The 26,649-nt window shown below is 49.8% G+C and overlaps 1 long non-coding RNA gene and 1 pseudogene across 5 annotated transcripts; one reads left to right on the top strand and one right to left on the bottom strand.

Moving 5' to 3' along the window:
* Positions 1–4,132: 4,132 nt before the first annotated feature.
* On the bottom strand, positions 4,133–5,221 carry LOC125540968 (tyrosine--tRNA ligase 1, cytoplasmic pseudogene; annotated as a pseudogene).
* Positions 5,222–11,188: 5,967 nt separating this feature from the next.
* LOC125535605 (uncharacterized) lies at positions 11,189–17,048 on the top strand. 5 transcript variants are annotated; one of them, XR_015615738.1, is made up of 14 exons: positions 11,191–11,631; positions 11,698–11,798; positions 11,936–11,993; positions 12,070–12,148; positions 12,621–12,682; positions 13,154–13,244; positions 13,345–13,421; positions 13,552–13,780; positions 13,869–14,269; positions 14,403–14,576; positions 14,712–14,829; positions 15,037–15,235; positions 15,473–16,715; positions 16,797–17,048. It is a non-coding gene; the product is annotated as an uncharacterized LOC125535605 (long non-coding RNA). The 5 variants fall into 5 exon arrangements; XR_015615740.1 differs by lacking the exon at positions 12,621–12,682 and having other exon boundaries at positions 11,192–11,631; positions 15,473–15,586; positions 16,608–16,715; XR_007294734.2 differs by lacking the exon at positions 12,621–12,682 and having other exon boundaries at positions 11,189–11,631.
* Positions 17,049–26,649: the final 9,601 nt, after the last annotated feature.

The raw sequence follows: 26,649 nt of genomic DNA, 5'->3' as shown, positions 1-26,649 counted from the left end.
GGCTCCTCCGCGCTTCGTCAAGCCGAAGATGGAGCCGGGGCTGGCGCCGGTGAAGACGGAGCCGGGGCTGCCGCCGGTGGAGGCGGAGTTCGACGACGACGACGCGGCCCTAGAATGGGCGCGCCAGGACTCCATTGCGATGGAGAAGGCGCGCCGGGATAAGGAGAAGGAGCGCCAGCGCGCCGCCCTGCGCCGCTTCGAGGAGCGCCGACGCGGCCGCGTTGAAGACGGGGTCGTCGTCTTATGCGACAGCGACGACGACGACGACGCGCCGCCGCCAGTCCGCCATGGTGACGCCGGGCAGGGGTCCAGCAGGGGCGCCCGCGTCAAGGAGGAGAAGGCCGACGACGACGATGGCGGCGACGACTTCAGTCCTTTTCTTTTTTAGATTAGGTTAATGTAATGAAAATGCGCGAATTTCACCAAAATTTGCCATGTTTGGCCGAAATTTAACTAGTTTTTATCATAACTTCGCCGAACAGTCCTTTTCTTAATACGCGCCTGTGGGCGGCCCTGGGGGCCGACGGCTGGGGACCGACTCGCCCCCAGGGCCATTTTTTGCGCCGGCTCACCCCCAGGCGGCGCTTTTAGACGCCCCCTGGGGGGCCAACGGCTGGAGATGCCCTCACACACGGGCAATCGAGCAGTGGCGTGGCGCCGGCGAGGGGCGCGGTGGCGGGGGTTGGCGACGGTGGGGGGGCTTCACAATGTGGCCTCACATCCGTGGCGATGGCCTGATCTGGGCTCGGCCCATATCCAATGGTGGCGAGCGGTGCAGGGCTCCTCGCCGGCAAGGCTCGGGCACGTCTGATGCAGGCGGTGGCGCGCAAAAGGCGACGACTTGTGTGCTCATGCAAGGGCGGATGCGCTGCTCGAGGTCCTCTAGGCAGTGGTGGGGCGGCCTGCTACTCTCGGGCATCAATGAGGTTCATGGGGTCGGCTTGCAGGCGTGACCCGACGTAGTCGGGTCGGTTGGGCAGAGGTCGTTGTGGATCTGGTCTGTGGTGGTGGATGGCGTCTGACGGCATGCGAGTTCAGGGGGCTGCCCTGGTTGGTGTTGGTGCATGCCTTTGCGGCGCTGCGCTCCCCTTTCCCGCCGTTTATGGTGGCGTCGGTCTGAGAGTCGTGCTTTCCTCCAAACCCTATCCAGGTTTGCGTAGGCCGCTGCGGTAGGGCCGGCCTGGCCACACTCTATGTTCGGACCGCCTTGGAGAACTTTTTTGCTATTCATGGATGATTTTTTTATTACCTTTGCAATGAATATGAATATCAGGATATGAACTTCAAATTTCACATGCTTATATAACACCACCTTTTTATAGCATACAATATTGTTTGGAGAACTTTTTATAACTTTATTTGCATCAAGTTTTCATTGCGACTTGATTTCCACAGGATACTCTCATGTGGCAATTGGTTTCAGTTTCGTTTTTGGAAATATTTCGGCCACATGTTTCTGAAATTTTCGATTGCGTTTCAGTCAAAGTACATAAAATTTCATTTAAAATTCATTGAAATCAAACCCAGAACTTAAGCATTTTTTTGCGGGTGCAAAACTTAAGCATTTTTTACAAAACTTTGAAATTTATTTGAATGTACTACAAAATACTGGAACATGCTGATCAAAAGTGAAATATGTCAGCACCTACTGAAATAACTGAAAGTGAGAACCATTGTCTAACGATGTAGCTTGTTTTTCAGGTAACGTGGTCTCTGTATTCACCAGTCCCTCCGATCCATATTATCATATTAACTATCGTTGATTTAGTACAACAACGACAGTTAACACTTTTACTAAGAAATTAGTCGACTGGTTTTCATTTCGCTGTAAGTCAAATTCTGACCCATTCAATCTCTCTCACGAATCTCAGTGCTCCGGCGCGTGGTTTGTCTGTCTCTGGTTCGCACGTTTGCATAGGTGGGCTTTTCGGGTCGTTGTTTCGAGCCCGATCCGGTTTTACATGAGGCCCATGTCATGTCAGTTCGTCGGTGAGCCAGCGCAGCGGGAGGAGAGGGGGAGGCGGTGGGGGAAGGGGAGTTGCCGACGAGCAGCAGGGGGAAGGGGGAGGCAAGCAGCGGGAGGAAGGAGATGGAGAGGGGGCCAGCGGGGCTCTCCCATCAGGCGCGCCATGAGCGAGTGGTGGTCCGCGGGGGCGGAACCACCGGTCGTCGCCCGTCGCCGGCCGCGAGACAGGTTCGTCGAGCTTCTCCCTCTGTTTACCCCTCCTCTGCGCTCAGCCCCTTTGTCCTCTTCGTTTGTTCGCTCTAGCGCTGCCGCCCGCTGTTTTTTGCAGCCATCTCTCCTTTTTCTTACGGAAAACAGTAGGATAATTCGTACTGCGTGTATTTATATAACTTTTTTGCTTATGAATTACAAGAAGATAAAGCTGCCTATGCAAATTGAAACAAAGAGGCTCAAGGAAGTGGGGTAGTGACTTCCAATGATCTAATGAAAGGCCTTGACGCAAGCCATGAAACAAGCCATCCAGGCTTCTTTCTGTAGCTCTATGAAACAAGCCATCCAGGCTCCTTGAATTTTCTTCTGCAATTGTATACACTGGGGTTGGGGTGTATGCCATTGAAAATGAAATCATTCCTTGTCGTCCAAATAATCTCATACAATAGAGCTTCATCATCTGAGGCTGATGCTTTCCTGTAAAAGCAGCAGTCAGCTAGTCACCACAGTAATGAATTTACACACAGCAGAAGGTCTCTCGGCGTAGAAGGTAGAACAACGCAGTCAACTTGTGACCGTGAGTGCATTGGTTTCAGGTCGCCAAGCCTTCAGGCGGAGCGACTGATGGAACGCTGTGGTGTTTACTGAACTTGACACTGGCAGAATTCAGTATTATATTTAATTCAGTATTATCTCTAGTCTCACGGTGTATATTTCATCAATCTTTAGAACATATTGTTTATCATTTTATTATTTGTTGAGTGTTCAGTTCAGTACGGTGTGTATCGAGTCATTCTTCAGTTTTTTTGTTGTCAGTCAGTAGGCTTCTTAAGTTTTATCATTCCTCTTTCTTCATTTTACTACTTTCTCATCATTTTTCCTTTTATCAGTCTTTTTCTTTAGTTTCTTTCTTTGTCTTTAGTCTAAGCATGGTGGTTCAATTGCATGGTATACAAAGACTGAAGACAAAGAACTTTGTCTCATAATGATTTCTTTGTCTTTAGTCTAAACAGACATACCATGCAATTGACGAAAAAAAGGGCTTACTGAGCGAAGGGGTAAAGTTTTACCATGCAGTTGACCACCTAGCGAATGGTATGTCTGTTGATTCAAAACAAACTAGGTAGCATGGTCCGCACCTTTTGATCTGAACTCTTTAGTTTTATTGCTGCATTTTACCCCTTTTCTGGATATATTACACTGGTAGTGGTTTTCCGGGGGGGGGGGGGGGGGGGGGGGGGGGGAACAGGCACTACTATCGTCTTAATCTTTGACGCAAAAGTAGTGGCTACACTCCAGCACACTAAATCCCACTCTTAGTATAAGTATAGGTTCAAGAAAACGGAAATGTTCAATTTATGCAGTTTGTTAGTTCCGTCCATTGTTTTAGTCGATCTCACAGCCCTTTCTCTTTATGAGCGAAATCGGTTTTAACATGTTTGAGATTCAGAGTTTTCAGTGAGCAGTCAGTTCATGCAGAACCATGAAATGAAGTCTTTTTTTTCCGCTTTAGTCTTGTCTCTTTTTTCATTCAAGACTTGTTTTTATTGTCTCTTTTAGTCTTGCCTAATAAATTCTTACACCATGATGTTCATTTTTTAAATCTTTGCTGCAAGTTTATTGTGCAAAACAACATAGCAGAAAACATGCATTTTGTCACCAACAGTTTAATGCATATGTCCACCAATGTTTTTCCTCTTCAGTTTGTCATTTCATCAATCAGAATTGCTGTAGTGTTTCCTCTTCGGTTTGCAGCCTTGTGCTATACATGTCGCATGCGCTCACATGAATATCTGCGACTTAAGACTTTAGACGCTTAGCCTGCTTGCCGCCTCCCTTATCTTTAACCAACTTCTTATTCATTTTTTCGACTTTGTTTTCCACTGGATGGGTGCCCTGATTAATTGTTTGTGCAAGCAAAAACTAAAATAAAAAAACATGCTAAAGAACGTAGTGTCACCACGGTATGCTGAATCGCTGCTCCATTGCTTCCACTAGTTCTTTGCCTCCGGTGTTGCTTTTGAGGCGATCATTGATGTGCCGCAACATCATGTTTATTGCCTTCTCAAGCGCATCTTTCACGTCGGCGGGATGCAGAATGCCACTTTCATAGGCAACAGTAAGCTCCTCCATGCTAAAAAACGTCGCACCACAATTCCCTTCGTTCTGAACCACCTCGAATTTTCCAAACCAAGGGAAAATTATACATCTTATGTACTCGAAGCAAGGGTTGCCTTTTGCGACCTTTGGAGGGCAGAAGGCTTTATTTATTTTGCAGCCGACGTTTTCCTCATCGTCCTCCATGAAGATGGCCCATCTGGGATCATTCCACGCCTCATGTTCCGGGTACTCGAGCAAATTAGGCGGCACGTTGTGGAATAGAGCAACCAGTCCATCTTTCATCTGCAGGCGGTTGCAGTATCGTCTGGCTAACATGTGGGCAACACGCTGATCTGCGTCGAGCAGTCATATGTCTGCCTGATGGTGAAACAGCACTATGCCGGCACACTGCAAGCAAGGATGGAATATCTCGGCAGGAGTGAAATCCCTAAACAAGTAGGGATCTAAGCTCCCATGGCCCCTCGTATCATCCGTGCGATGAACGCAGAGCGACTTTTTTATTCTTTTCGTGTCGCTTTTTCTGCCAACATCCATGACAAGCGGCCAGAACTCGTCCACGTGGCGGCTTATTTGCTCCGACAGCCACACGAGCTCGACCCTGTCGAGATCCATGCCGGCCGCTCTCCACATCTCAATGTTGTACAGGCCAACATCACGTACCTTACTCAGATCGCCACCGACCTTGCCACCGATGTGATGATCCATCCGAGCTAACCAATCCGCCATCAGAATTTTGACTTGGCAGCCCACTTCGATCATCTTGTTGACGTTGATCGCCATCGAGATCCCCTGGGTTACATGCATTTGCGGGGAAGGATCGCACCAGGCGTAGCAGACGGGGGCATCTTCCCCCCTAAAGTGCAGATCCCTTAAGAGCATCCTGAGCCCGTGCCGCTTGACGCAGTCCCCGATGCTCACCAGCATGGCAAGCCTCTGATCAAAGCTTGTGCCATTGCCCTTTGTAGGGTCAGCAGAATCACCAGCCGAATTCTCTGCAGTTGAGAAACAACTACGCGGAATGGCCCGGTTTGGTTCGAAGATGCTGAAGGGAGGAGCTCCTCTCCTGTTCGGAAAGGCGTCACAGCACCCGGGTGCCCCGACACCCGGTTATCCAGCGCGTCCTGTGTTTTGAAGATTCGTGCCGAGGACTTGACAGCAGCATGTCATTTGCGTTGCATGTTAATTAAGCATTCATTTTACAGAGTAGAACAGAGCTAGTCCTAGGCTGCGGGAGACAGGATAGGCGTGGCTGCATGTCACGGACAGCGCCGTGGTAGCCTTGGCACGGAGGTCAGGCCAACTCCACCGCTCGACCCTATCCTGTCCGCCCCCGTTCGTTTGGAGTAAAAGGGACAAACGAGACGGCTCAGCGCGCGGGCGCAAACGGACTTTTGTTCGCTTTGTGTCCGCTTTCGACCCATCCTCGGCCCAAAGTTGCGCCGGTTTTGGGGTGAAACGGACAGCGCGCGGACGGGCGGGACGCGCGCGCTTGTCACCCCCCACGCTTATTTGGCGCCATTTCCCCCAAACCCTCCCACGTCCCTCCCGCAACCCCCTCTCTCCCCCGTCCATGGCCGACGCCCCGCCGAGTTCCGGCGGTCTGGCCGTCGACCCGACCGCAAAGGTGAACAAGAAGGCGCCAAGGAAGCCGCGGTCGGAGTGCATGCCGGAGGAGATCGTCAAGTTGGACGCGGAATCGGCGAAGAGGAGGGAACGGAGAGCGGCCGTCAAGATCAATGCCGCCGCGGCCAAGTTCGCCGCCCAGCGCGAGGAGCTGGAGGCCGCGCGGCGCAAGGCCGCTGCCGACGAGAAGGAGGACCTCGTCAACAAAGCGCACGCCATCCTCATGCTTGGCATGGGCTGTCCGGCGGGGTTCCATGCAGCGGCCGTCGGCCCAGCGAGCACAGGCTCGTCGGTCGCCCGGCCTACGCACTGCCAGTCGCCGACATCGCGCGTCGCGCCCATGTCGCCCGGCTTTCCTCCGCCCAGGCACGACGGCCAGACCCGTTTCTCGGCGTCATCGGACGTGGGCTTGTTCGCGCCGTCCACACCATGCCCCGCGGCCGTCATCGACCTCAACGTCACGCCTGGGTCCAGCAGCGGCGGGCGGCCGTCCGTCGAGATGCAAAGAAAGCAGGCGCGTGCACCGTTCACAGGCACCATGCCGGCCCCCCGCGTGTTGTTTGACGGAATGCCATCCTCAACGCCGACGGTGGACGACCCCTTCTACAACAGGTACATGGAGGACGTGATCTTCCAGGGTGGGCATGGCAGTGCCTACGACCCCGAGGAGACCCAAAGTCAGGATGGCCGCGCCCAGTACGTGCCCGATGAGGAGGCCGACGACCGTGCTGACTACGACCATGGTGATTCGTGGCATGAAGACGACGACATCTATGTCGAAGGTGAAGATGAAGATGAAGCCAATGATGTTGATATTAGTGGCGCTCCATTGTTCATAGACGAGCTCACCCAAAGAGCGGAAACACAAAAGAAGCGGAAGAGCATTCGCACCGGTTCATATACACAAGATGAGGACAAGTTGATTTGTCAATGTTGGATGGAGATTAGCCAAGATCCAAGGACCGACGCGCAACAAAAGGGCATTGTTTTTTGGACGAGAGTTCACAAAACATTCCATGAAAGGAAGATGTTTGAGCCCTACCAAATTGCAAGCAACCGTGGCATCGGTTCGATTCAAAAAAGATGGTTGTTCATCCAACAAGAGTGCAACAAGTATTGTGCCGCATTTGAGAGCGTTGAAGCACGATCCGTGAGTGGTCTCGGTGTTGGGGACATGGTATGCGCTTCTCTTTCTAGCCCTTTCCTTGCTACGGCCATGATACTTCGGCCGTGTATATGTTTGCATGTTCACTTGTTGTTGATCATGTGGTGTAAGCATTTCAATCTTTGGAGGCATTCAAGGCCCGGCACAATGACAAGCCATTCACTCTTACGCATTGTTGGACGCTCATCAACAATTGCCCTAAGTTCAGGGATCAATACCGTGAACTTCAAAGGAAGAGAGGCAAGAAAACGACCAAGTTCGCCGGAGGTGGGGATGGCGAGGCGTTGAAGAGGCCGAGGGGACGACATACGTGACGCCTCAACCATGGCCTTGCATGAGACTTTGCATGGCATGATGTCACATAAGGATGTGAGGGACGAGAAGAAGCGACAAAGTAAGGACGAGCAAATGAAGCAATACCTAGACCTCCAAAGACAGAAGCTTGAGATGGAGGAGGCGGCCAAGAAGAGGAAGATAGACATGGAGGAGGCGGTCCGGCAAAGGCAACTCGACATGGAAGAGGCCGCCCGACAAAGGCAGCTCGACATCGAGGCCGACAACGTCAAGGCCAGGCAGAGGCAGCTCGACATCGAGGCCACCAATGCCGCCACCAAAGCGAAGGAGTTGGCCCTTGCGATCATGAGCGTGGACTTGTCGAAGATGAGCGACAAGACGAGGGCCTAGTTCGAGGCCAAGCAGAAGGAGATGCTCGACGCCGAAGGCCTGAACTAGGTCGTCCGATCGGCGTGGCCGTTCTTTTTGGAAGCTGGCATGGGTGCCGCCCGCCCGCTGGGCCGCTGGCAGTGTGCCGGCGAAAAAACATTCACTTTGGAGGCCGGCTGTGTTGCCGGCCGCTGGCTGTGTTGCCGGCGAGGACAACTATTCATTTTGGAGGCTGGCTGTGTTGTCGGCGATGGTCGTGTAGGCCGCTGGCTTTGTTGCCGACGTGATGAACTGGGGTCGTGAACTGGGGCTTGGCATTTGAAACGTCCCTTTTTTTAAAATAGACGCGGACAGGATGGGGCAAAAGGATGCATCCGCGCGGTGGGCGCACGGCCACCGCATCCCAGGACAGGCCCGGACACGACCCCAAATCCCTACCCAAAGGGACAAAAATAGGACAAAACGGACGTCCGTTTGGGGTAAAAGGGACAAAAAAGGTGGCCCAGCGCGCGGGAGCAAACTGACTTTTGTCCGCTTTGTGTCCGCTTTCGACCCATCCGCGGCCCAAGTTTGCGCCGCTTTTGGGGTGAAACGGACACCACGCGGACACGCGAGTCGTCTGCGCGTGTCTTCCCCTGGCCCGCCCGTCAGTGGCACAAGACGGGCCTTTTTCTATCCGCCCCCTCCCTCCCTCCGGCCGCACCCCCTCCACTCTTCCCCACTCTTCCCGTCGCCGCCGCCGCCGCCGCTGCCATTGCAGCCGTGCAGTTCGGACGCGAGCTCGCCCAACCCCTTCCCCTCGGCGCCGCCGAGCTACCCAACCACGGCCACCTGGTTTGCGCACCCGTCGGCCGGTTTTGGGGCGGATCCGGTCGGTCTTGAGCTCGGCCGGCTGTGGGAGGCCGGGCCACGCCATGGACTGTCCGGGCACCTCGCCGGAAGGCCCTGGCAGGGCCGCAAGGCCACATGCAGGCAGTGGCTCCTCCTCTAGCCGCTCGGATCTGCACCGTCGGCGGTCCGCCGGCAGAAACACGAATGGCGGTCGGCCAGGCTCGGTGCTTGCCCAAAAGCTCGCCGGCGCACTGTTGCCACTCATTAAGTGCGACCACTGCCCAAGGATGGTCGTGCGACGCGTGTCTACAACGTCGGAACATCCCGGATGGGTGTTCATCAAGTGCTTAAACGATGGGGTATGCGCTTTTTTTAGCTTCGGTTTGTGCTCTAGATTTAACTAGTTGTGCTAATTTCAAATTTTTTTGTGTAGAACGGATGCAAGTTTTGGTATTGGGAAGAAGAGTACATCGATATATTGATAGAGCGAAATTTAGTACATGTTCGTGCACTTTTAGCTAGCATAGAGGCTGTAAATGAGACAAGTGCACTTGATGCTAGATTAGAGGCTAGACACGAGACTAGGTGTGAGGAGGAAGCAATATCGACTTCTGGCTTGAAGAAGAAAGGAGGATGCCAGATCGAGCCTTCTGGCTTGAAGAAGAAAGGAGGGTGCCAGATCGACCCTCCTCCACAGATCAACAACGAGTGCATCGAGAAGGCCCTAACCCAACTCAAGGGAGCAGTTATGGAAATTGGGTATCTTCTAAAATGTTTTCTTGTGGTTCTTGTTTTCTTTGACCTTACTTTACTAGTCAAAATGTGATGATGCATTTTCCATGTACTAAAAATGAATGATGAAATAAAGTTAATGACTTGCAAAGAAATAATACGCGGACAAGATGCGGCCGGGATGCGTCCGCGTGGTGGGCGCACGGCCACCGCATCCCAGGACAGGCCCGGACACGACCCCAAATCCCTACCCAAAGGGACAAAAACAGGATAAAACGGACGTCCGTTTAGAGTCGCGCGGTGGAGTTGGCCTCAGGTTCTGCTGGTGTGCATGCTGGTTACTATTGACAAGACAGGTCACATCTCTCTCTCCCATGCCATGTCTCTCACATGCAGATTCTGCATGCACGAGGGGAGCTCTCTTTCACAGATTCTGCATGCACGAGGGAGCTCTCTCTCACATATTTTTTCATAGCAGGTCAGACCACTGTAGTCATGTGACGTCCGATGCCAACAATAGCTTTGATTGGCCCAATGCAGCATCCACATCCTTTCCAATTTTTTTTATTTTGCTAAGAAGATGGAAGAACAGCGCAGTTGAGTACAGACTACACAATATTCTGCTGAAGTGCTGATGCTCCTTTCTCTCTTCTATCTCTTGCACCCTCTCTCTCCTCTCTCCGTCTCTCACACACAACGCCTGTCTCTGCTCTTTTCTCTCTCTGACACAACGCCTCTTTCTCCCTTCTCCCTCACAGCACCTCTCTCTCAGAGAGAAAAAAGAACCCTCTCTCTCCTGCGGTCTCACACATGCAGATGAGCCAATGATGTGGAATGATGGGATGTAACAGAAGGTGGCTTTCTTTCACGTCCATACAGTGCCTCATGCGTGCATCAGTTTGCTAATATAGTACAAAGGACTGCAGAGCACTGCAAATCATAGATTTGCGCCAGACCAAGGATTGGATCACGAGGCGGGACAACCACAACGAACGGCCAAAGATAATGGGACACCTGGGTACTGAAAAGTCAGTCTCCTCTCCTGTTATCCTGCAACTGTATTTGGGGGAAACCGTCGGCTGGCACTAGGTGCCAATGGAAGTGATGAAGCTGCCGTAGCATGGAGTAGGAACGACGGCTAGATGCAATAACAAATAGATCTGCCGGCAGCTGAGCAAACGCTCGTCGTAACATTGTTTCGACACAGACGATCTCTTGCAAGGAAATGGACCGTGAACCTACGGCACGGCGAAATCCTGCCGGAAAATAAGATCCGCACAGAGGTTGATGCTGAGCCGACGGCAGCAGCCTCGCCTGAAAATCTGATCCGATCGGGACGACTAGCTGCCGCCCCTAGTAACTTGCTCCCCAAGAGAAGAAAGACACGACATTAAATATATACGTATGTTTTTTAGGCAAAGACACGACATCGAGAAATAAGGGATCGAGTCGTTCCCGCGCCTCCTCAGAGTTCAGAGCATTCTGGCCATTCGATCCGTTTGCTTGATGCGTTTCTATCCGTTAGATCGATGCGGTGAAGGATTCTGGCCGTCGGATCGACCCCGCGCGCCTGTAGCAATGAATAGTTACCGCCCCCTCCCGGTCTCTCTCACTTCGCGGATTCGTTCTGATCTCGCTGACGTGTGGGGTAACCAGCAGATGGGCCCCGCACGTCATTTGCTTGGGCTGGGGCGCGTCCCGTGCGGCCCGTCGGCGTGCTCCACTGGTAAAAGATCTCATGCCACCGCCGAAATTCCCGTGCCCCGCCGAGGGTATTTGTGAGATTTCACCTAATCCTATGCCAAGTGGCTTCTCATCATTGGTTGCTGCCTCCCCAATCAGCTAGACACTGGGCCGGGTCTCTCTCTCGCATCTCTCTCGCGTTGAAGCCGCCGCCCCTCCCCTTCTCTCGCGTTGAAGCCACTGCCCTACCCCGTCTCGTCGCGCCGCCGCCCCCTCCCCCTTCTCCTCGCGTCGCTGCCCCCTCCCCCTCGCGCCGCCGCCCTCAGAGAAGCACCGCGGCGGCTGCTGCTCCTTGTCGCCGCTCCTCACCCACCCACCGCGGCCGCCTCCTCCCTCGGAACCCTAGCCAACCGCACGCAACCCATGGCGTCGCCCAGCTCGCCGCCCCTTCAAACTCTAGACCCGCCCGTGCCTCCCTGCCCCGCCGCCGTGCAGTTCCAGCCCCTGCCCCGTCGAGCGGCTCATGGCGGTGTCGGATCCGGTGTCGGGGTCGAGGCGCGCTGCCCGTGCGTGTGGAGAGGCACCCGGACCTGGTCCAAGACTCGCACCACGGCATGCTCGCCGCCGTCCTCGTCAGGTGAGCGCTGTCCGTGAGGGAGAGCGAGCTCTACGCCCCTGATGACTAACACAAGTCGTGGCTCAGGGTCGCCGGCAAGGCGCCATGGTGGCTGCTCGTTCCCCTGCTGCCTCTCGCATGTTGACGCCGCCCCAATCCGAGCTCGAGCTATAGAGGCGTGCCGCTAGGTCAGTCCACCCCCTTGCCTTCTCTTGCTTGGACGTCGCCGCCTGTGAGCGCCAACAAGATGAGGAGGAGGCAGCGAGGGAGATGGTTCCATTTATTTACCAGCCTTTTGTTGATTTGGGATCTCGTTTGGTTGCAGGTCCCCTCTTTCTTCCAGTCTTTCCGCCGGATCTACTGATGCACTCGTCGATCTCTAGGTATGTGTCTATTTTCTCCTGTTCTTGGTGATTGGATTCTGCTAATCTCTGTTTTTTTCCCTTTCTATACCTGCAGATTGGTCCTCTGTGGCTCAATCCCCTGGTCGATGCCTCCTTCGATCTATGGGTGCTCATCTCTGGTTACTGATCTGCAGGTCAACCCTTCTTCTCCCCCTCCTTTATGCTCCCCTTCTTTTCCAGAGCTAGGTACACGGTTGTATGGTGATATGCTGGTTGTGCATAGGCTGGAGAATAAGATCCTTCTATTTCTTGTCTTGTTTCTGATACAACCAAAAGTATCATTCACTTTGTGCACTGGCTTTTTTTGTGGTTGCCTTGCCTTTTGTCCCTTCCTGGTAGGGCGACACTTGTTCTTTTGTGCATGGAATGTTGATGTTTTTGTTCTTTTGTGTATGGATAAGAGTATTTGGGGCTTGGCTTAATTAGGAAGGAAATTCTATGTGGATAAATTGTTACTTGGCCAGTTCTGTTGTTGGCCTCATGTTAGATAAATTTCAGGTTTCGTGCTCGCTTTATGAGCTTGGGAGATGGTCACCTGTTCGTTTTTTTTTTTACTTTCTGCACTGCTCGATAAATCAATGACTTTTGATTCAATATCTGGCCTAGGTAGCTGTTCATCTTGCATCCATCTGTGTGTAGCTGAAGAATGTTGGTTCCGTCCATCTTGAGTAGGTTTTCTTGAGCACAGTAATTAATTTTTATGGAAAGTGTGTTTTGCCGAGTAATAATTATATAGGCTAATGCATGTCCCAGTTTAGGATTACTGTTACAATTACTCCATTTGCGGTGTTCCTGGAATCTGGTGATGTAGTTTCAGAATAGCCTTCTTTTGGTCTGACAAAAGGGGATTTCTAATTTGTACGTTAACAAGGTGTCTGAAGATATATATCTCGGCAAAGATACAAAAAAAGGGAACGTCATACATGGAATGGGAACACGATAAGGTTACTGATAAATTACTTTGCTTCAGTTTAGGAGGTTCTGATGTGGTGGTCTTGATGTAACTGCAGTATTCAGTGTAAAGTTTGTGGTCTGCACCTCTTTTTTTTCTTAAGAGAACACCTATATTTCTTATATCTAAAGAGTTACTGTGACTACCATGGGACTTGAGTATTCAGGGTCGTACTTCCCATTTTCAGGGTCGTACTTCCCATTACAGGCCGACGATACGGCAGATTCGGTTAGTGGGAAGATCGTCCAAAAGAACATCTGACGAGCTGACGCAAAGAGGTGATTACTGTTATTCTGCCAGTCGACATCGCTTCCACTGAAAATGTACCCATGTTTGTTGTCTGATATAATTTCCCCCCCTTGTGTCCATGGTTTTCAGGTCTGAACCATCTGTTCCTGTTATTGCCCCAGTGAGTGTGGGCAAGAAAGGCGGGAAGAAGTAATCCCTTCTGTTAGGTATTTATCTTATCTGTTTACCTTGCTTTGATGTGCATGTTACTATTTCCTTGCTTTCCTATGTACTGATCTGTTATCATTTTACCTTGTAAGAGTCACTGCCCATTGATTGATTCTTGTGTCGTTTCAGGACAAAACTCAGTATTCTGGTGACATAAAACTTTTGCAGACGGTTAATGTAGATAGACGGTCTTTTATCAAAATGCCTGTACTAGCGATTCCCCTGCTTGCGCTCGGGCTCCTAGGCACTTACCGCCAAATCACTTGGTTGCTTCTGGGCGACGATGGTTGCTATCAAGACCATCTCGCTTTCCATCCGGACTATCGGGCTATGTAGATAGAGACTGGCATTTAGTCAGGTAAAGTTATACTTGGATTCCTTTCCATTCATTTATTCGAGTTCTCATATTTCTGTAAACTAACTTCTGCTCACTTTGTGCATATTAGAGGTGCGCACCTTATAAGTGCATGTCCTTGACTTGGCGGAAGGAGGTGAAACAAGTTCATCCAATGATGTGTAACATCCTTTGGAGTGCTTTGGGCCCTCGCGTTTCAGTTTCACAGAGATTTCCGTGTGCAGAGGGTCACGAAGACTTTGTTGCCTTGCCTATTTTGCATGTACTTGTGTAGACAAGCTGAACCTGCTGATGACTTTATTGCCTTGCCTATTTAGCATGTACTTGGTGGATATCGATGACTTTTATCAATTTGTGGCTCGGCGGTACCATTGTATCAAATCATGGAGTGCTTTGGGCCCTCGCATGATGTGCAACATCCTTTGGAGTGCTTTGGGCCCTTGCATGTACTTGCAAATAGATTTGACTTTATTGCCTCGCCTTGATACAATGGTACTATAGATTTGACTCAGGCAATAAATTTGTGGGATTCGGAAACAGTGTGCATTACAATTGTATCAAATCTATTGGCATTTGTCATTATGCTTATTGATATATCTCCTTCCTCCTTGAACTATTATTGCAGCTGCTCGTGGCCAGGGGCGTAATGTACGTGGAGGTGTTCAATAGAGGGGTCATTATGCCGCCCTACAGCATCAGGAAGAGGAACAGCAGGACCGGGCTGCCCTTCACCTATTACGACGGCATCTACCTGAACTCAGTTAACCTGAACTCCATAACTGAAGCTATGTTTATTCTGGTATATAATCTTTCTTGCTCAGAATTTCCAGTTTCTAGAAGTTAGCTTCTCTATACAGTCTGATATCGCTAATCTCAAATGAATCTTTATTTATTTTTTGTTTAATTAGTGCACTGATTTTCTTTTGCCGTGCAGTGCCTTTGAAGATGTACATCAGTGCGCAGGCGGACTGGTCTTCCTGTTCGTACTCCTAGATTGCATATCTGAACTTGGCCAAGAATGGACCCCATGCTTCTCTTGCCTCAGAAGCATGGTGACCTGCTCTGCCTCCCCCTAATTTCTATCTTCCACTCCTTTATGCTCTTGTGATTCTTGATTTGATGTGCCTGCTATCATGCTTCTTGGGTCAATTTACTTAATTTTTGCAGCTCTTGCTTTGTTTACCTCTTTGTTATGTTCTATGTCTTCCATATATATTGGTTAAAACTGTTCTGATTGTTGCTCATGATTTGAATTTCAGTTCATATGAAGCAAATAAAAGCATGCAGTGCTTTACAATTTGAGCCGTCGCCCCTCCGGCCTGCCCGCCGGCGGCACACTGCTCTTCCGGCCGCCCCTGAGCCCACGCGGCTTGCCGGATCATGCGCCGCCCCTGAGCTGCGCGCAGCTCTCCGGACCAATTCGTGCCACCCACGCCAACCTGAGATCCGCCTCTGTAGGTATGAACTCCCCTCCAATGTCCTCTTCCCCTCAATCCATTCTTTCTCTATTTTGTTCAACTTGTTAGCCAAATGATTCAGATTCTTGCCATGATTGATTGTTAGTCTTTGTACATGAATGGAAGATGTGATGTGAGACGAGAGCCAGCAACAAATGTGCTTGTTCTACATATAGGTGCACTTCTTTAGCTGATGCTTGTTACAATATTGAAAACCTTTTACTCTTTACTGCACTAGGACGTGATGGCCAGATCGCCGCGAGCCCCTACCCTGACCCCAAGGTCGTCGGCAGCGTCAATCCCGGCGGCCAGGTCATCGTCACCCCAACCTCGACGCCCAGGTCAGCAGAAGGTACAGTGGATTGCTGGTACATTTGTTGTCTGAAGGCCCAAAGTTTTTAAATCTAACTGAAACCAAAGCCTTGTGATTTATCCAACTGAAGATCCAAAGCTTGTAGTTAAAATGATAGCTAGGTGGTACAATGACCGACATCGTGTGTACCTCATTCATGTGGATACTAAAATGTGCTCTCATCCGCTATTTTGCTAGGACTTCTTTGTTCTCTTTCTTAATGCAGCCGTTGATAAGATAATTTCTGTAATGTTGTAAGACCATAGAGAACATATGTTTCATAGTTAATAGAATTGAGAACATCGTACATTGTACACCCTGTGACGTTAACAAAGATGTTCTCAATTCTCCTTAATTTGGTCTGCCTAAGCCACAGAAAATGTGTCCACTGCCTAATCGGGTGTTTAGTAATTCATTTTTAGAGAGTGTGGATTTTGTTTCATAACGGTTAGTAAAACCAGTAGCATCGTGGATCATTTTGGTACTGCTAAAATTTGGTCTTCCATAAGAGAATGGTTTGTGAACAACATTTTATTTTGATGGATCTATGGAATTGATTTTAACAACATTGTGGACATGAACTGTTGTATGAAAGGCTTAGTATTGGTTGCCTATTCTGACCAGCAAAAAGATTGTACAATGTACTAATAAAGGGAAAACATCCGATCAACAATCAAAAGTGACTCGTGACAAAGTTTTGGATTTGCAGCTGTCTCCTACTATGCAGATCTATTTGAAACATTACAAACCCCAACATTGGTCTTTCCATTAACTGTTTCAGTAACACCCAGACTTGGTACTGGTCATTACATGAAACAAAGAAGTGTTGATCGTATTGTATATTGCAGAAGGTAGATGAAGTAAGTGATGTGGCCTATTTTCTCACTACTTATTTGCTATTGACTTAACCATCATCCTATGCCTTCATGTTTGTTAGGGTTCATATTTTATTGCATTAACTAAAGCATGATGTTTTGTTATTTTACTCCCTCTGTTCATTTTTATATGGTGTGGATGGAAGAGTGAGAATAACTACAGGTTGGTCAAAGATTGAAAGAAATCGCTTATGTGTCTTTGGCTTCGACACTGCGCATAGGAAGTCGTCGCTGATAATCCAAACTTTGAAAAGGTTAGTTGAAGGTTCATAACTCTGTTGTCAATGGAGAAAGTGTTATATATTTCAAGTGACTGAACAAACTACTCATAGCAGGTTCATGTGTTGTGGCGTATGAAAGGTTGGAAGTCAAGACGATCAGGTAGATCTATCCAAAAAATATGCTTCTGTGAAAGTAGATAGTTTTTTTGTTCTTGCGTTGTCACTGTGGCTTGATTTTGCTGCATGAAAAGTACGTTGTCTGTATCAAACTTGATTGATGTGGATTGATCGACCGATCTCTCGCTTTTGTAAAGTATATATTTCCATTCCCTATGAACTTCCCTCGTGGTTGCTTTGCATTTGGTACATGTGATTGCCTTGCCTTCTGTCATGACTTTGACAAATGATTCTATACCAAGTAACTATTGCGGTTTGTTTAACCGCTAGGACAAAACGTTCAGCCAGGCACCAAGCGCCAAGGCGCGTTTCCGATCTAGTTAATACTACGCTTGGATGCTGCACCGAACATGGCAAGCCAGATTGGACCCCATCGAGCCTGGATGTTATCGCGGTGCCCCTATGTGCGCACAAGCGAGACTGGCCGGCCCAGTGCAAGACAGGCCACAGGCCACATGCAAAATATTAGTTTTTTTTTCTGTTTCTTCATTTTTTTGCTTAAACTTAAAAATATTAAATATATATATATGTATATTACAAAACCAATTTATATAAAACATTTTAAAAATGTTAAATCTATATCGAAAAAATATTTCCCATGTATACCAAAAAAGTATACTGAAAATACACAATGTCCGTCGATTTTTTTCATGTATATAAAAAATGTTAAATAAGAATTTGAAAGATGTATGTGTATTGAAAAAATATTTCGAATATATATGAAAAAATAAAAAAGTTTATGAGCAAAATAGACTTCAAAACATACATATATGAAAAAAATATTAATCATGTATTTAGAAAATGTTTCCGATGTGTATAAAAAGTGAACATGTATATATAAAAAATATACATTATGCAAAAAAAATGTACACATCAAAATGTTTCTTCTTTATATGAAAAATGTACAATCTGTATAAAAAATAGTAGACACCAAAACATACATGTGAAAAAATATTAATGATATATTTTAAAATTTGTTAAAGGTGTATAATAAAAAAGTTTCTTAAGTATACAGAAAAAGTACAATCTGTATGAATAAAAGTAGACATCAAAATATTTATCTAATAAAAATGTTAATTTTGACTTTCAGAAATGTTAAATGACTATAAAGGATGTTTCTACTGTATCTTAATCATGTACTTAAAAATGGTAAATAGGTATAAAAATGTTTCACATTGTACACAGAAAATATACAATGTAAGGAAAAGGTAATAAAGCAAAGGATAACCAGAAGAAACAAAGAAAACCAAATAGAAAAAAAAGGAAAGAGAAAAAAAGAAGAAAGAGAAAGAAAATGAAGCAACTAATGCAAAACAGTGAAAGAAGCGGAAAAAGTGATGAACCCAGTTTAGCACGAGCTTAAGTGTGGCCTAGTGGCTACGAGCACTGCACTGTGCCCTGGGCTGATGGTGGAAGGCTTCAGCGAGCGCTGCCACTTCGATCGTTTAATGTGATAAATAGCTCTCGCGCCACCGTAGGGACTATATCTCGTTCATACTAATTCCTTATAAGAATGGCCTACAGGTGAGCTGATTGGGCCGGCCCATTAGGGGCAGTCGCTTGTTCGTTTTTTTGTTTGTGCTTTGTTTTTTCTATATACTTTGGTTTTATTTATTTTTTCATTGGTTTTCTTCAGTTTTCTCTCCTTTCTTTGTTATACTTTGGTTTTCCATGTTACCTTTTGTCTTTCTTAGGTTTTACTTTTGTTCTTTTTGTTTCCTTATTGTTTTTATCTGTGTTTCTTCACTGATTATTTTGTTTTAGTTTTACTTCTTTGGCGTTTTTTACTTTCTTCATTTTTATTGGGTTCTCTTTTCAACAAATGCATAATTTTCCTTGTACATTTTTTGTATATATGGGAAACATATTTTTTGTACTCATTGAACATATGCCATAAAATATATGCTAAATATTTTTGAAAATATGCATTCTTCATAAAGTATATTTTTTGTATACATCTAATTTTTTAAATATACTTTTAACATTAATAAATACATGAGTTCTTTTTTTGTTAAAAATTATTTTCAAATAGGTGTGATTTTAAAATACAAGTCGGTTTTTTTAATGATGAAAATATTTGTTTTGTTTATGCAAACATTTTATTTCATTTGTACAAAGATTTTTTTTAAATGGGATGAACATATGCTTCAAAATGTAATGTACATTTTCTAAATGTATGACCATTTTTTTACTGCCAGAACATTTATTTGCACATTATAATTTTTTAAGGCACATACATTTTCGTCTAACACGTGACATTCTTGAAAATTTCACAAACACTTTTCGCACATATAAATAACATTTTTTATATACATTATAAATATTTTGTATACTTTTTTACATTTTTAAATGCAAGATTAAGTTTAGGAAAATGTAAAGTATTTTTTAATATATATCTATATATAATATTTCTGAAATACTAAAATACTAACCCCTCCATTATTTTTATAAGATGTTTCAAACAGCTTAGATTGAATTATTTTGAGCATTGTCTGAGATATCTACAATGTTTTATAAGAGTGAACAGAGGGAGTAGAAAAATTTGACGAAAAAACAAAAAAAATATGAAAAAAACTGGAGGAAAAACGAAAGAGGATACCTCACGCGACATTGCGATGAGACCAGCCGTGGTTACTGGGCCGGCCTGGTGACGTCTCTTGAGGCGACGCCAGCTAGTGTCCCGCAAGCCGCAACGAGCGGGACATAGCCGTGCCCGTTTGTCGACCCTGTCATGGAGGAGTCCATGGAGGTCATGGGGTCAGTGGACCATGTGTTCACTCGTGACAGCCTCTGCCGCGTTCGTGCATTTCTTGAAAAAAAAATTAACATCAGTACAGACACAAAAGTATAAAGTATTGAACACAGTGCGTCCTCGTGCCTACCGCCAAGTACCTTGACGGTAGGGTTGTGCAGGCTACCGCCAGCCCGGTTGGCGATAGTGATGTTTCCTACCGCCAAAGTCCCTGACGGTAGGCTGTTAGACCCTATCGTCATGGACTCTAACGATAGCAAAATGATCAGATCTTGAATTTTTTTTGAACTAGTGTTAAATCTTAAATAGGTTTCAGAAAATGGTCAAAACATAAAATTTTGCCGCTTGTCGACAAGTTGGATTCGTTCTTCCAGGAATCATGCATGCCGGGGCGGCGAACCCAACCCGAGAATCCTGGGCTCGTTGAGACCTAGGCAAAGGAGTAGTTTGTCCGTTACACACGATCCCAAACCGTCGAGATCGCACGCACGCACGGTCAAACGCGGATCCACCGGTCCATATTGCGGCTTCGCTGCTTCCCAGGCCGCACGGGAGCGAATATGCTTTGATTTCACTGCCGCCCAGGTCAAAAAAGTACACGAAATTCTATGCCTAGATTCCCAGATCTGATCGTCTAATTTTATCTTTCGGTTGACTGGTTAATTAGCATTGCCAGTGTTTCTGCAATCCGGGGAATGACTGACGGTTACCAGGTCACGGGCTAACAGCCAAGGCTTGTGTTGAATATATTCTGTATAGGCATTATATCGCATGTATATGTAGGATCATTTCCTACCTTAGGGGTTGTTTGGATGGAGAGTTTTTAGAGAACCAGCTCTCTAAAAACGTGATTTCTGTTACAACCACCTAAAAACTTATTTGGGATATCTAACTAATCCGTGGATAAGTAATACTGAGTTTTATAAAATCTTAAAAAGCCAATTTATAGAAAAACGACTATTAGTCATTTTTCTACAAACGCATTCTCTACCATCGCGCAGGCCAATACCGCGCACGGCCTATTTTGGCTATTTGGATGCATCGGCTGGTTGAGCTTCATGGTCTACGTATGCATTAATTCTTTGTCGTCTATTTTTGTGTCCAAGTCGTCCTTGCTGGTAGCTCCGTCGAGCGTCAACGGCGCCGTCCAACACCGACACCATGACAGCGGCGACGTCGAACTCCGTGATGTTCGTCCTCTGCCGAGACAACGTCGCCACGGCCGGCAACGGCTTGTCCGGCTCGCCATGTTATCTCCGCCATGCTCAGCTTGGGCGCGGCTGACACCGTCGCTGGCAGCGTCCTGCTTCATACCGGTGTGCACCTGTACGAGCGTCGCTGCCACTGCTACGTCGGCCTGCCATGTACACATCATAAGCTAGCTAGCAGGAGAGCCATACATGTGTGTCATGCAGCATGCAAGGAAGATGACGAGAGAAACATGCAGAGGAAGGCTACTAGCGAAGAGCCATGGCCTCTGGGACGAGCGGAAGACAATTGTGTAATCGTGTTTTCCCCTTTTTCCACCCAAACAAGGGATTGTATAGACTCATCGTAACAGAAAAACTAACAAAAACTGGTTTTCCTAAAAATCCTCTAAAAACCAGTTTTTCAAAACTCCACATCTAATTCTTTGTATCCAAACAACCCCTTACCCCGCCTCCTAGTTACCATGTATAGTCGAGGCCGTGGGCTGCTCATTGTAAATATATACGTGCGTGTATGCACCCAAATCAATGTGAGTTGCATTGCCAAACAATATGGTATCAGTTTCCCTCACGCGATCCTCTTCCTAAAGCTTCTGCTCTTGCCGCCGCCGCGCCTAGGTTGCCGCTGCCGCATCACCGCCGCCGCCGCACCTTCCCCCTGCCGCCGCTGCCTTCCTACAGCCGCCACACTTAGCCACCTCCCTCCATCGCCATGGCCTCACCCGGTTCATCCGCCTCCGGTTCCACCATCCCCAACCCGTTCGCCGGACCCGATCCTGTTCTCATCCGCGATCTTGACATCCACCGTCGTGTCCCCGTGTGTCTTGACTACTCCACCTCCACCTACTACGCCTGGAAAACATACTTCTCTCTAGTGTTCCGCGAGTATCATCTCCATGATCACATCGACGGTTCCGTTGATTCCAGCCTCATTCTTGGTGATGCCGAGTGGACGACCATTGATGCTACGCTCATCCGTTGGTTCTACCTTACCATCTCCAAAAATCTCTTCCACACGGTGGTCACCGACGGGGATGACGCCCTCGCCGTTTGGACCAAACTCAACGGGCTCTTCACCGACAACCAACTCCAACGCCGGGTTTTTCTTCAGCAAGAATTTTTTGGGTCTCATCAACTTGATTCATCTATCGATGATTATTGCATGCGTCTCAAGAAACTTGCAGATGAGCTCTGTGACCTTGGCGAAATCATCTCCGACGATCTCCTCCTCAGCACCCTGACGGCCGGGCTCAATGAGGAGTTCGGCAATACTGCCTCGAACCTCACCTTGATCCCGGAGCCAACCTTCCCCAAGGTCGTGGCTTATTTGCGTCTGGAGGAACGTCGCATGAAGATGGCGAAAACCAAGGCTACCCACGTCGCCCTCGCCGCCGGGACCTCCCGCGGCGGCCCGCCCCCGCCGGCTCCACAGGCGCCCGCCGCGCCGCGGTTTCCTCCTCCGGCGGCCTCCTACGGGCAGTACCCGCCGCCGCCCGCGGGTCCCTTCCAGGGGCCGCCACCCCCGCCTGCCTCCTCTGATCGCCGCCGCGTGGTGGGCGTCGCGGTCGCAAAGGCAATGGCCAGGGTGGCCAGCCTCGCCAGCAGCAGGCCACCGCGCCTTGGGCCGCGGCCCAGAACCCGTGGACGGGCCTGGTGCATGCGTACAGCATGCCAGTGCCCCACCCGCCCGCTCCTGGCCTCTTGGGCCCGCGCCCCGCGACGCATCAGGCGCTGATCGCCGCGCCCCAGACGACGTACGCGGCGCAGGCGCCGTACGCAGCACTTCTGCCAGCGCCGTACACCGCGCCCTCCTCAGCAGCCTACGCTGTAGCGCCGTACGCCGCGCCGCCGCCCGCTCCCTACGCTGCTACACCATCGGCACCGCCGCTCCCGCCGACTCCATGGGATCCGGCCCTCCTTGCGGCACTGCAATCCGCCCCCTCGCCGGCCAACTACACGGGTGGCGGCGATTGGTACATGGACAGCGGCGCCACCTCCCATATGGCTGCCAACCCCGGTACTCTCCATACCTCTTATCCCGTCCATACTTCCAATCGCATTACCGTCGGTGATGGATCATCACTTCCCATTACACACATAGGCCATGCTTATTTCCCTTCCACATCCACACCGATATGATTATCTAACATACTTGTGTCTCCTGGACTCATTACCAATCTTGTTTCTGTTCGTTCTCTTACTCGTGATAACCCTGTTACCGTTGAATTTGACATGTGTGGTTTTTCTGTCAAGGACGCCCGTACCCGGATGGTGCCCCACCGATGTGATAGTCCCGACGAGCTCTACCCGGTCCACCCACCCGCCTCCACCAACACCTCTCCGGTCGCCCTCTCCGTCGGTGTGGATCTTTGACACGCTCGCTTGGGACATCCTAACGACACCACCCTTCGTCATATTCTTCGGAGTTTTTCTTTCACTTGCAATAAGACCGACGGTCACACTTGTCATGCGTGTCGTCTAGGCAAACATACTCGGCTTCCTTTTAGCACTTCCTCTTCGGTTGCATTGTATCCATTTGAACTACTTCATAGTGATGTGTGGACCTCCAGTTGCGAGTAATACCGGCTATATTTACTACCTCGTCATTTTGGATGATTTTTCGCACTATGTGTGGACCTTCCCATTGCGGCGGAAATCCGACGTCATATCCATTCTAACCGCATTTTACTCTTATGTCACCACCCAGTTTGGTCGTCCCATCCATGCCATCCAAACCGACAACGGGAAGGAATTCGACAACCTCGCGGTTCGTAATCTCCTCGCCACACATGGCACGATATTTCATCTCACTTTCCCCTACACCTCGCAACAAAATGGGCGGGCCGAACGGGTTCTCCGCACTCTTAATGATTGCATCCGCACCCTATTATTTCATGCTAATGTGCCACCCCGCTTCTGGCCCGACGCCCTCTCCACCGCATCACGTCTCATCAACATCCGGCCTTGCCGCGTTCGCGGCAACTTTGCACCGCACCACTTGCTTTCCGGAAGCCCGCCATCCTATGACGACCTTCGCATCTTCGGGTGCCTTTGCTACCCTAGCATCGCCTCTACCACCCCCCATAAACTCGCCCCCGCTCTCTCGCGTGCATTTTCTTGGGCTACCCCGCCAACACCAAGGGCTACCGCTGCTATGACCCTATCTCCCACCGTGTTTTCACTTCTAGACACGTTTACTTTGATGAAAGGGTTTTTCCGTTTCAGCAGGTACCACCGACCGACTCGCCGGTGCCTTCACCACCCACTCCTGGCGACTCGGCCTCGGGCCCCCTTGGTGCGCGCACGCGCCCTCGGGCCTCCCTCGGGCCGCCTCCTGGCTTCGGCCCCCTGCCCCCCTCGCGGGCTGCAGGCTCGACGCCCCACTCGGCGGCTACGGGTTCGGCCCCTGGCTCCACCGCGGCGCCCCCGACGCCTCCTGCAGCGACGCCCATCGAGTCGGCGCCTCCCTCGCCATCCGCATCCTCCGCCGGGACCCCTGCGTCGAGCTCTTCGGCGGCTCTTCACGCGCCGACCGCCTCGGGCTCTCCAGCAGTCTCGGCCGAGGCGCCCTCGTCGGCCTCTCCAGCGCCCGGGTCCGCGCCGGGTTCTCCCGCGACCTCGGCAGGCTCGGCCTCGGCGGGCTCTTCTTCACCCTCGCCCGCCGCCCCGGCCCCGACGCCACCCCGCTTGGTGACTCATGCCCGGACCGGTGTGCTGCGCCCGAGTCAGTGGTACTCCGTCGACGAGTACCTTCTTGCGGCCTCCACCTCGGTGCCGTCCACCTCGGCGCCGTCTCCCCTCCCATCGTCGGCTCGAGCGGCTCTTCGTGACCCTCATTGGCTCGCCGCGATGCAGGAGGAGTTTGACGCTCTTCAGTGCAACCGCACCTGGCAGTTGGTGCCTCGGCTGCCGCACGCTAACGTGATCAGCGGCAAGTGGGTCTTTCATCATAAGACTCGCCCTGACGGGACCCTCGAGCGCTACAAGGCTCGTTGGGTTGTTCGTGGCTTCCGCCAGCATGCCGGTGTGGACTTCACCGACACTTTCGCCCCGGTTGTCAAACCGGGCACCATTCGCACTATCCTGCAGCTGGCGGTCTCTCGCGCGTGGCCCGTTCACCAGATGGACATCTCCAACGCATTTCTTCATGGCCATCTCGCCGAGCAGGTCTACTGTCAGCAGCCCATTGGCTTCGTCGACGCCACCCAGCCGGATCACGTATGCCTGCTCTCGCGCTCACTCTATGGGCTCAAGCAAGCCCCTCGTGCTTGGTATCAGCGGATTGCTGCATTCCTTCAGCAGCTTGGCTTCGTGGCCACTCGCTTGGATGCCTCTCTTTTCGTCTATCAGCACGCTGGTGGGATGGCTTACCTGCTGCTCTACGTCGACGACATCATCTTGACTGCTTCGTCGACCGAGCTTCTCCGTCAGCTCACCGCCCGCCTCGGCACTGAGTTCGCCATGAAGGACCTTGGTCCTTTACACTACTTCCTTGGAATCGAGGTAGTGCGCCGAGCGGATGGGTTCTTTCTTCATCAGCAGCAGTACGCCCAGGAGTTACTCGAGCGCGCCGGCATGCTTAACTGCGAGCCTGCACCTACGCCTATCGACACGAAGGCTAAGGTCTCCGCTCTTGAGGGCACGCCGACGCAGGACGTCGCCTTCTACAGGTCCATCGTCGGCGCTCTTCAGTACCTGACGCTCACTCGTCCCGACTTACAGTACGCGGTTCAGCAGGTGTGCCTACACATGCACGCTCCCCGTGACTCTCACTGGTCCCTGGTGAAGCGGATCCTTCGTTACATCCGTGGCACTATGGGTCTTGGTCTCACGTTGACGGCGTCTTCCTCCACTGATCTGGTGGCTTACTCCGATGCCGACTGGGCTGGCTGTCCTGACACTCGGGGCTCCACCTCCGGCTACTGCGTCTACCTCGGGCCCTCCCTCATCTCGTGGTCGTCTAAACGACAACCCACGGTGTCCAGGTCGAGTGCTGAGGCTGAGTACCACGCTGTGGCTAATGCTGTTGCCGAGTGCTCCTGGTTACGGCAGCTTCTTTAGGAGTTGCACCTTGGCGTGGCCAAGGCTACTGTTGTCTACTGCGACAACGTCTCTGCCGTCTACCTCTCCACCAACCCCGTTCATCATCGTCGCACGAAGCACATCGAGCTCGACATTCACTTCGTGCATGAGCAGGTGGCTCTTGGCCACATCCGGGTCTTGCACGTCCCCACCGCTCAGCAGTTTGCCGATGTTATGACCAAGGGGTTACCGACGACTACATTCGAGGAGTTTCGGTCCAGTCTTTGCGTCACAGGTGACGTATCGACTGCGCGCGGGGGGGGGGGGGGGGGGGGGGTGTTGAATATATTCTGTATAGGTAGTATATCGCATGTATATGTAGGATCATTTCCTACCTTACCCCGCCTCCTAGTTACCATGTATAGTCGAGGCCGTGGGCTGCTCATTGTAAATATATATGTGCGTGTATGCACTCAAATCAATGTGAGTTGCATTGCCAAACAATAGCTTGCCTTAAAATAGCCTTGGCTATATCTGTATGTTCAACGGTAAAATTGTGTATAAAATACCAGAGTGCACCGCGTGTACGTATGTTCGTACCAAAGTCAAGCAGAAATCCCTGCATACAAAACCCAAACTCAGTGGAAAGTCAATCCATCTAGCTAGCAATCTATAGCTTAGGTGACGTTTTTGTACCGGTAACCAATTTCTATCAGTACATTGATCTACAGGAAAGTCAAGTAGCTTAGGTGACGTTTTTGTACCGGTAACCAATTGCTATATTGTACATCTACATTAATCTACCATT

The sequence above is a fragment of the Triticum urartu genome, chromosome 2A (assembly GCF_056163025.1).
Source record: "Triticum urartu cultivar PI428250 chromosome 2A, HENAU_Tu73, whole genome shotgun sequence".
NCBI classification, from domain to species: Eukaryota; Viridiplantae; Streptophyta; class Magnoliopsida; order Poales; family Poaceae; genus Triticum; species Triticum urartu.
The sequence above is the reverse complement of the archived record's forward strand: the minus strand, read 5'-3'. Positions and strand labels throughout refer to the sequence as shown.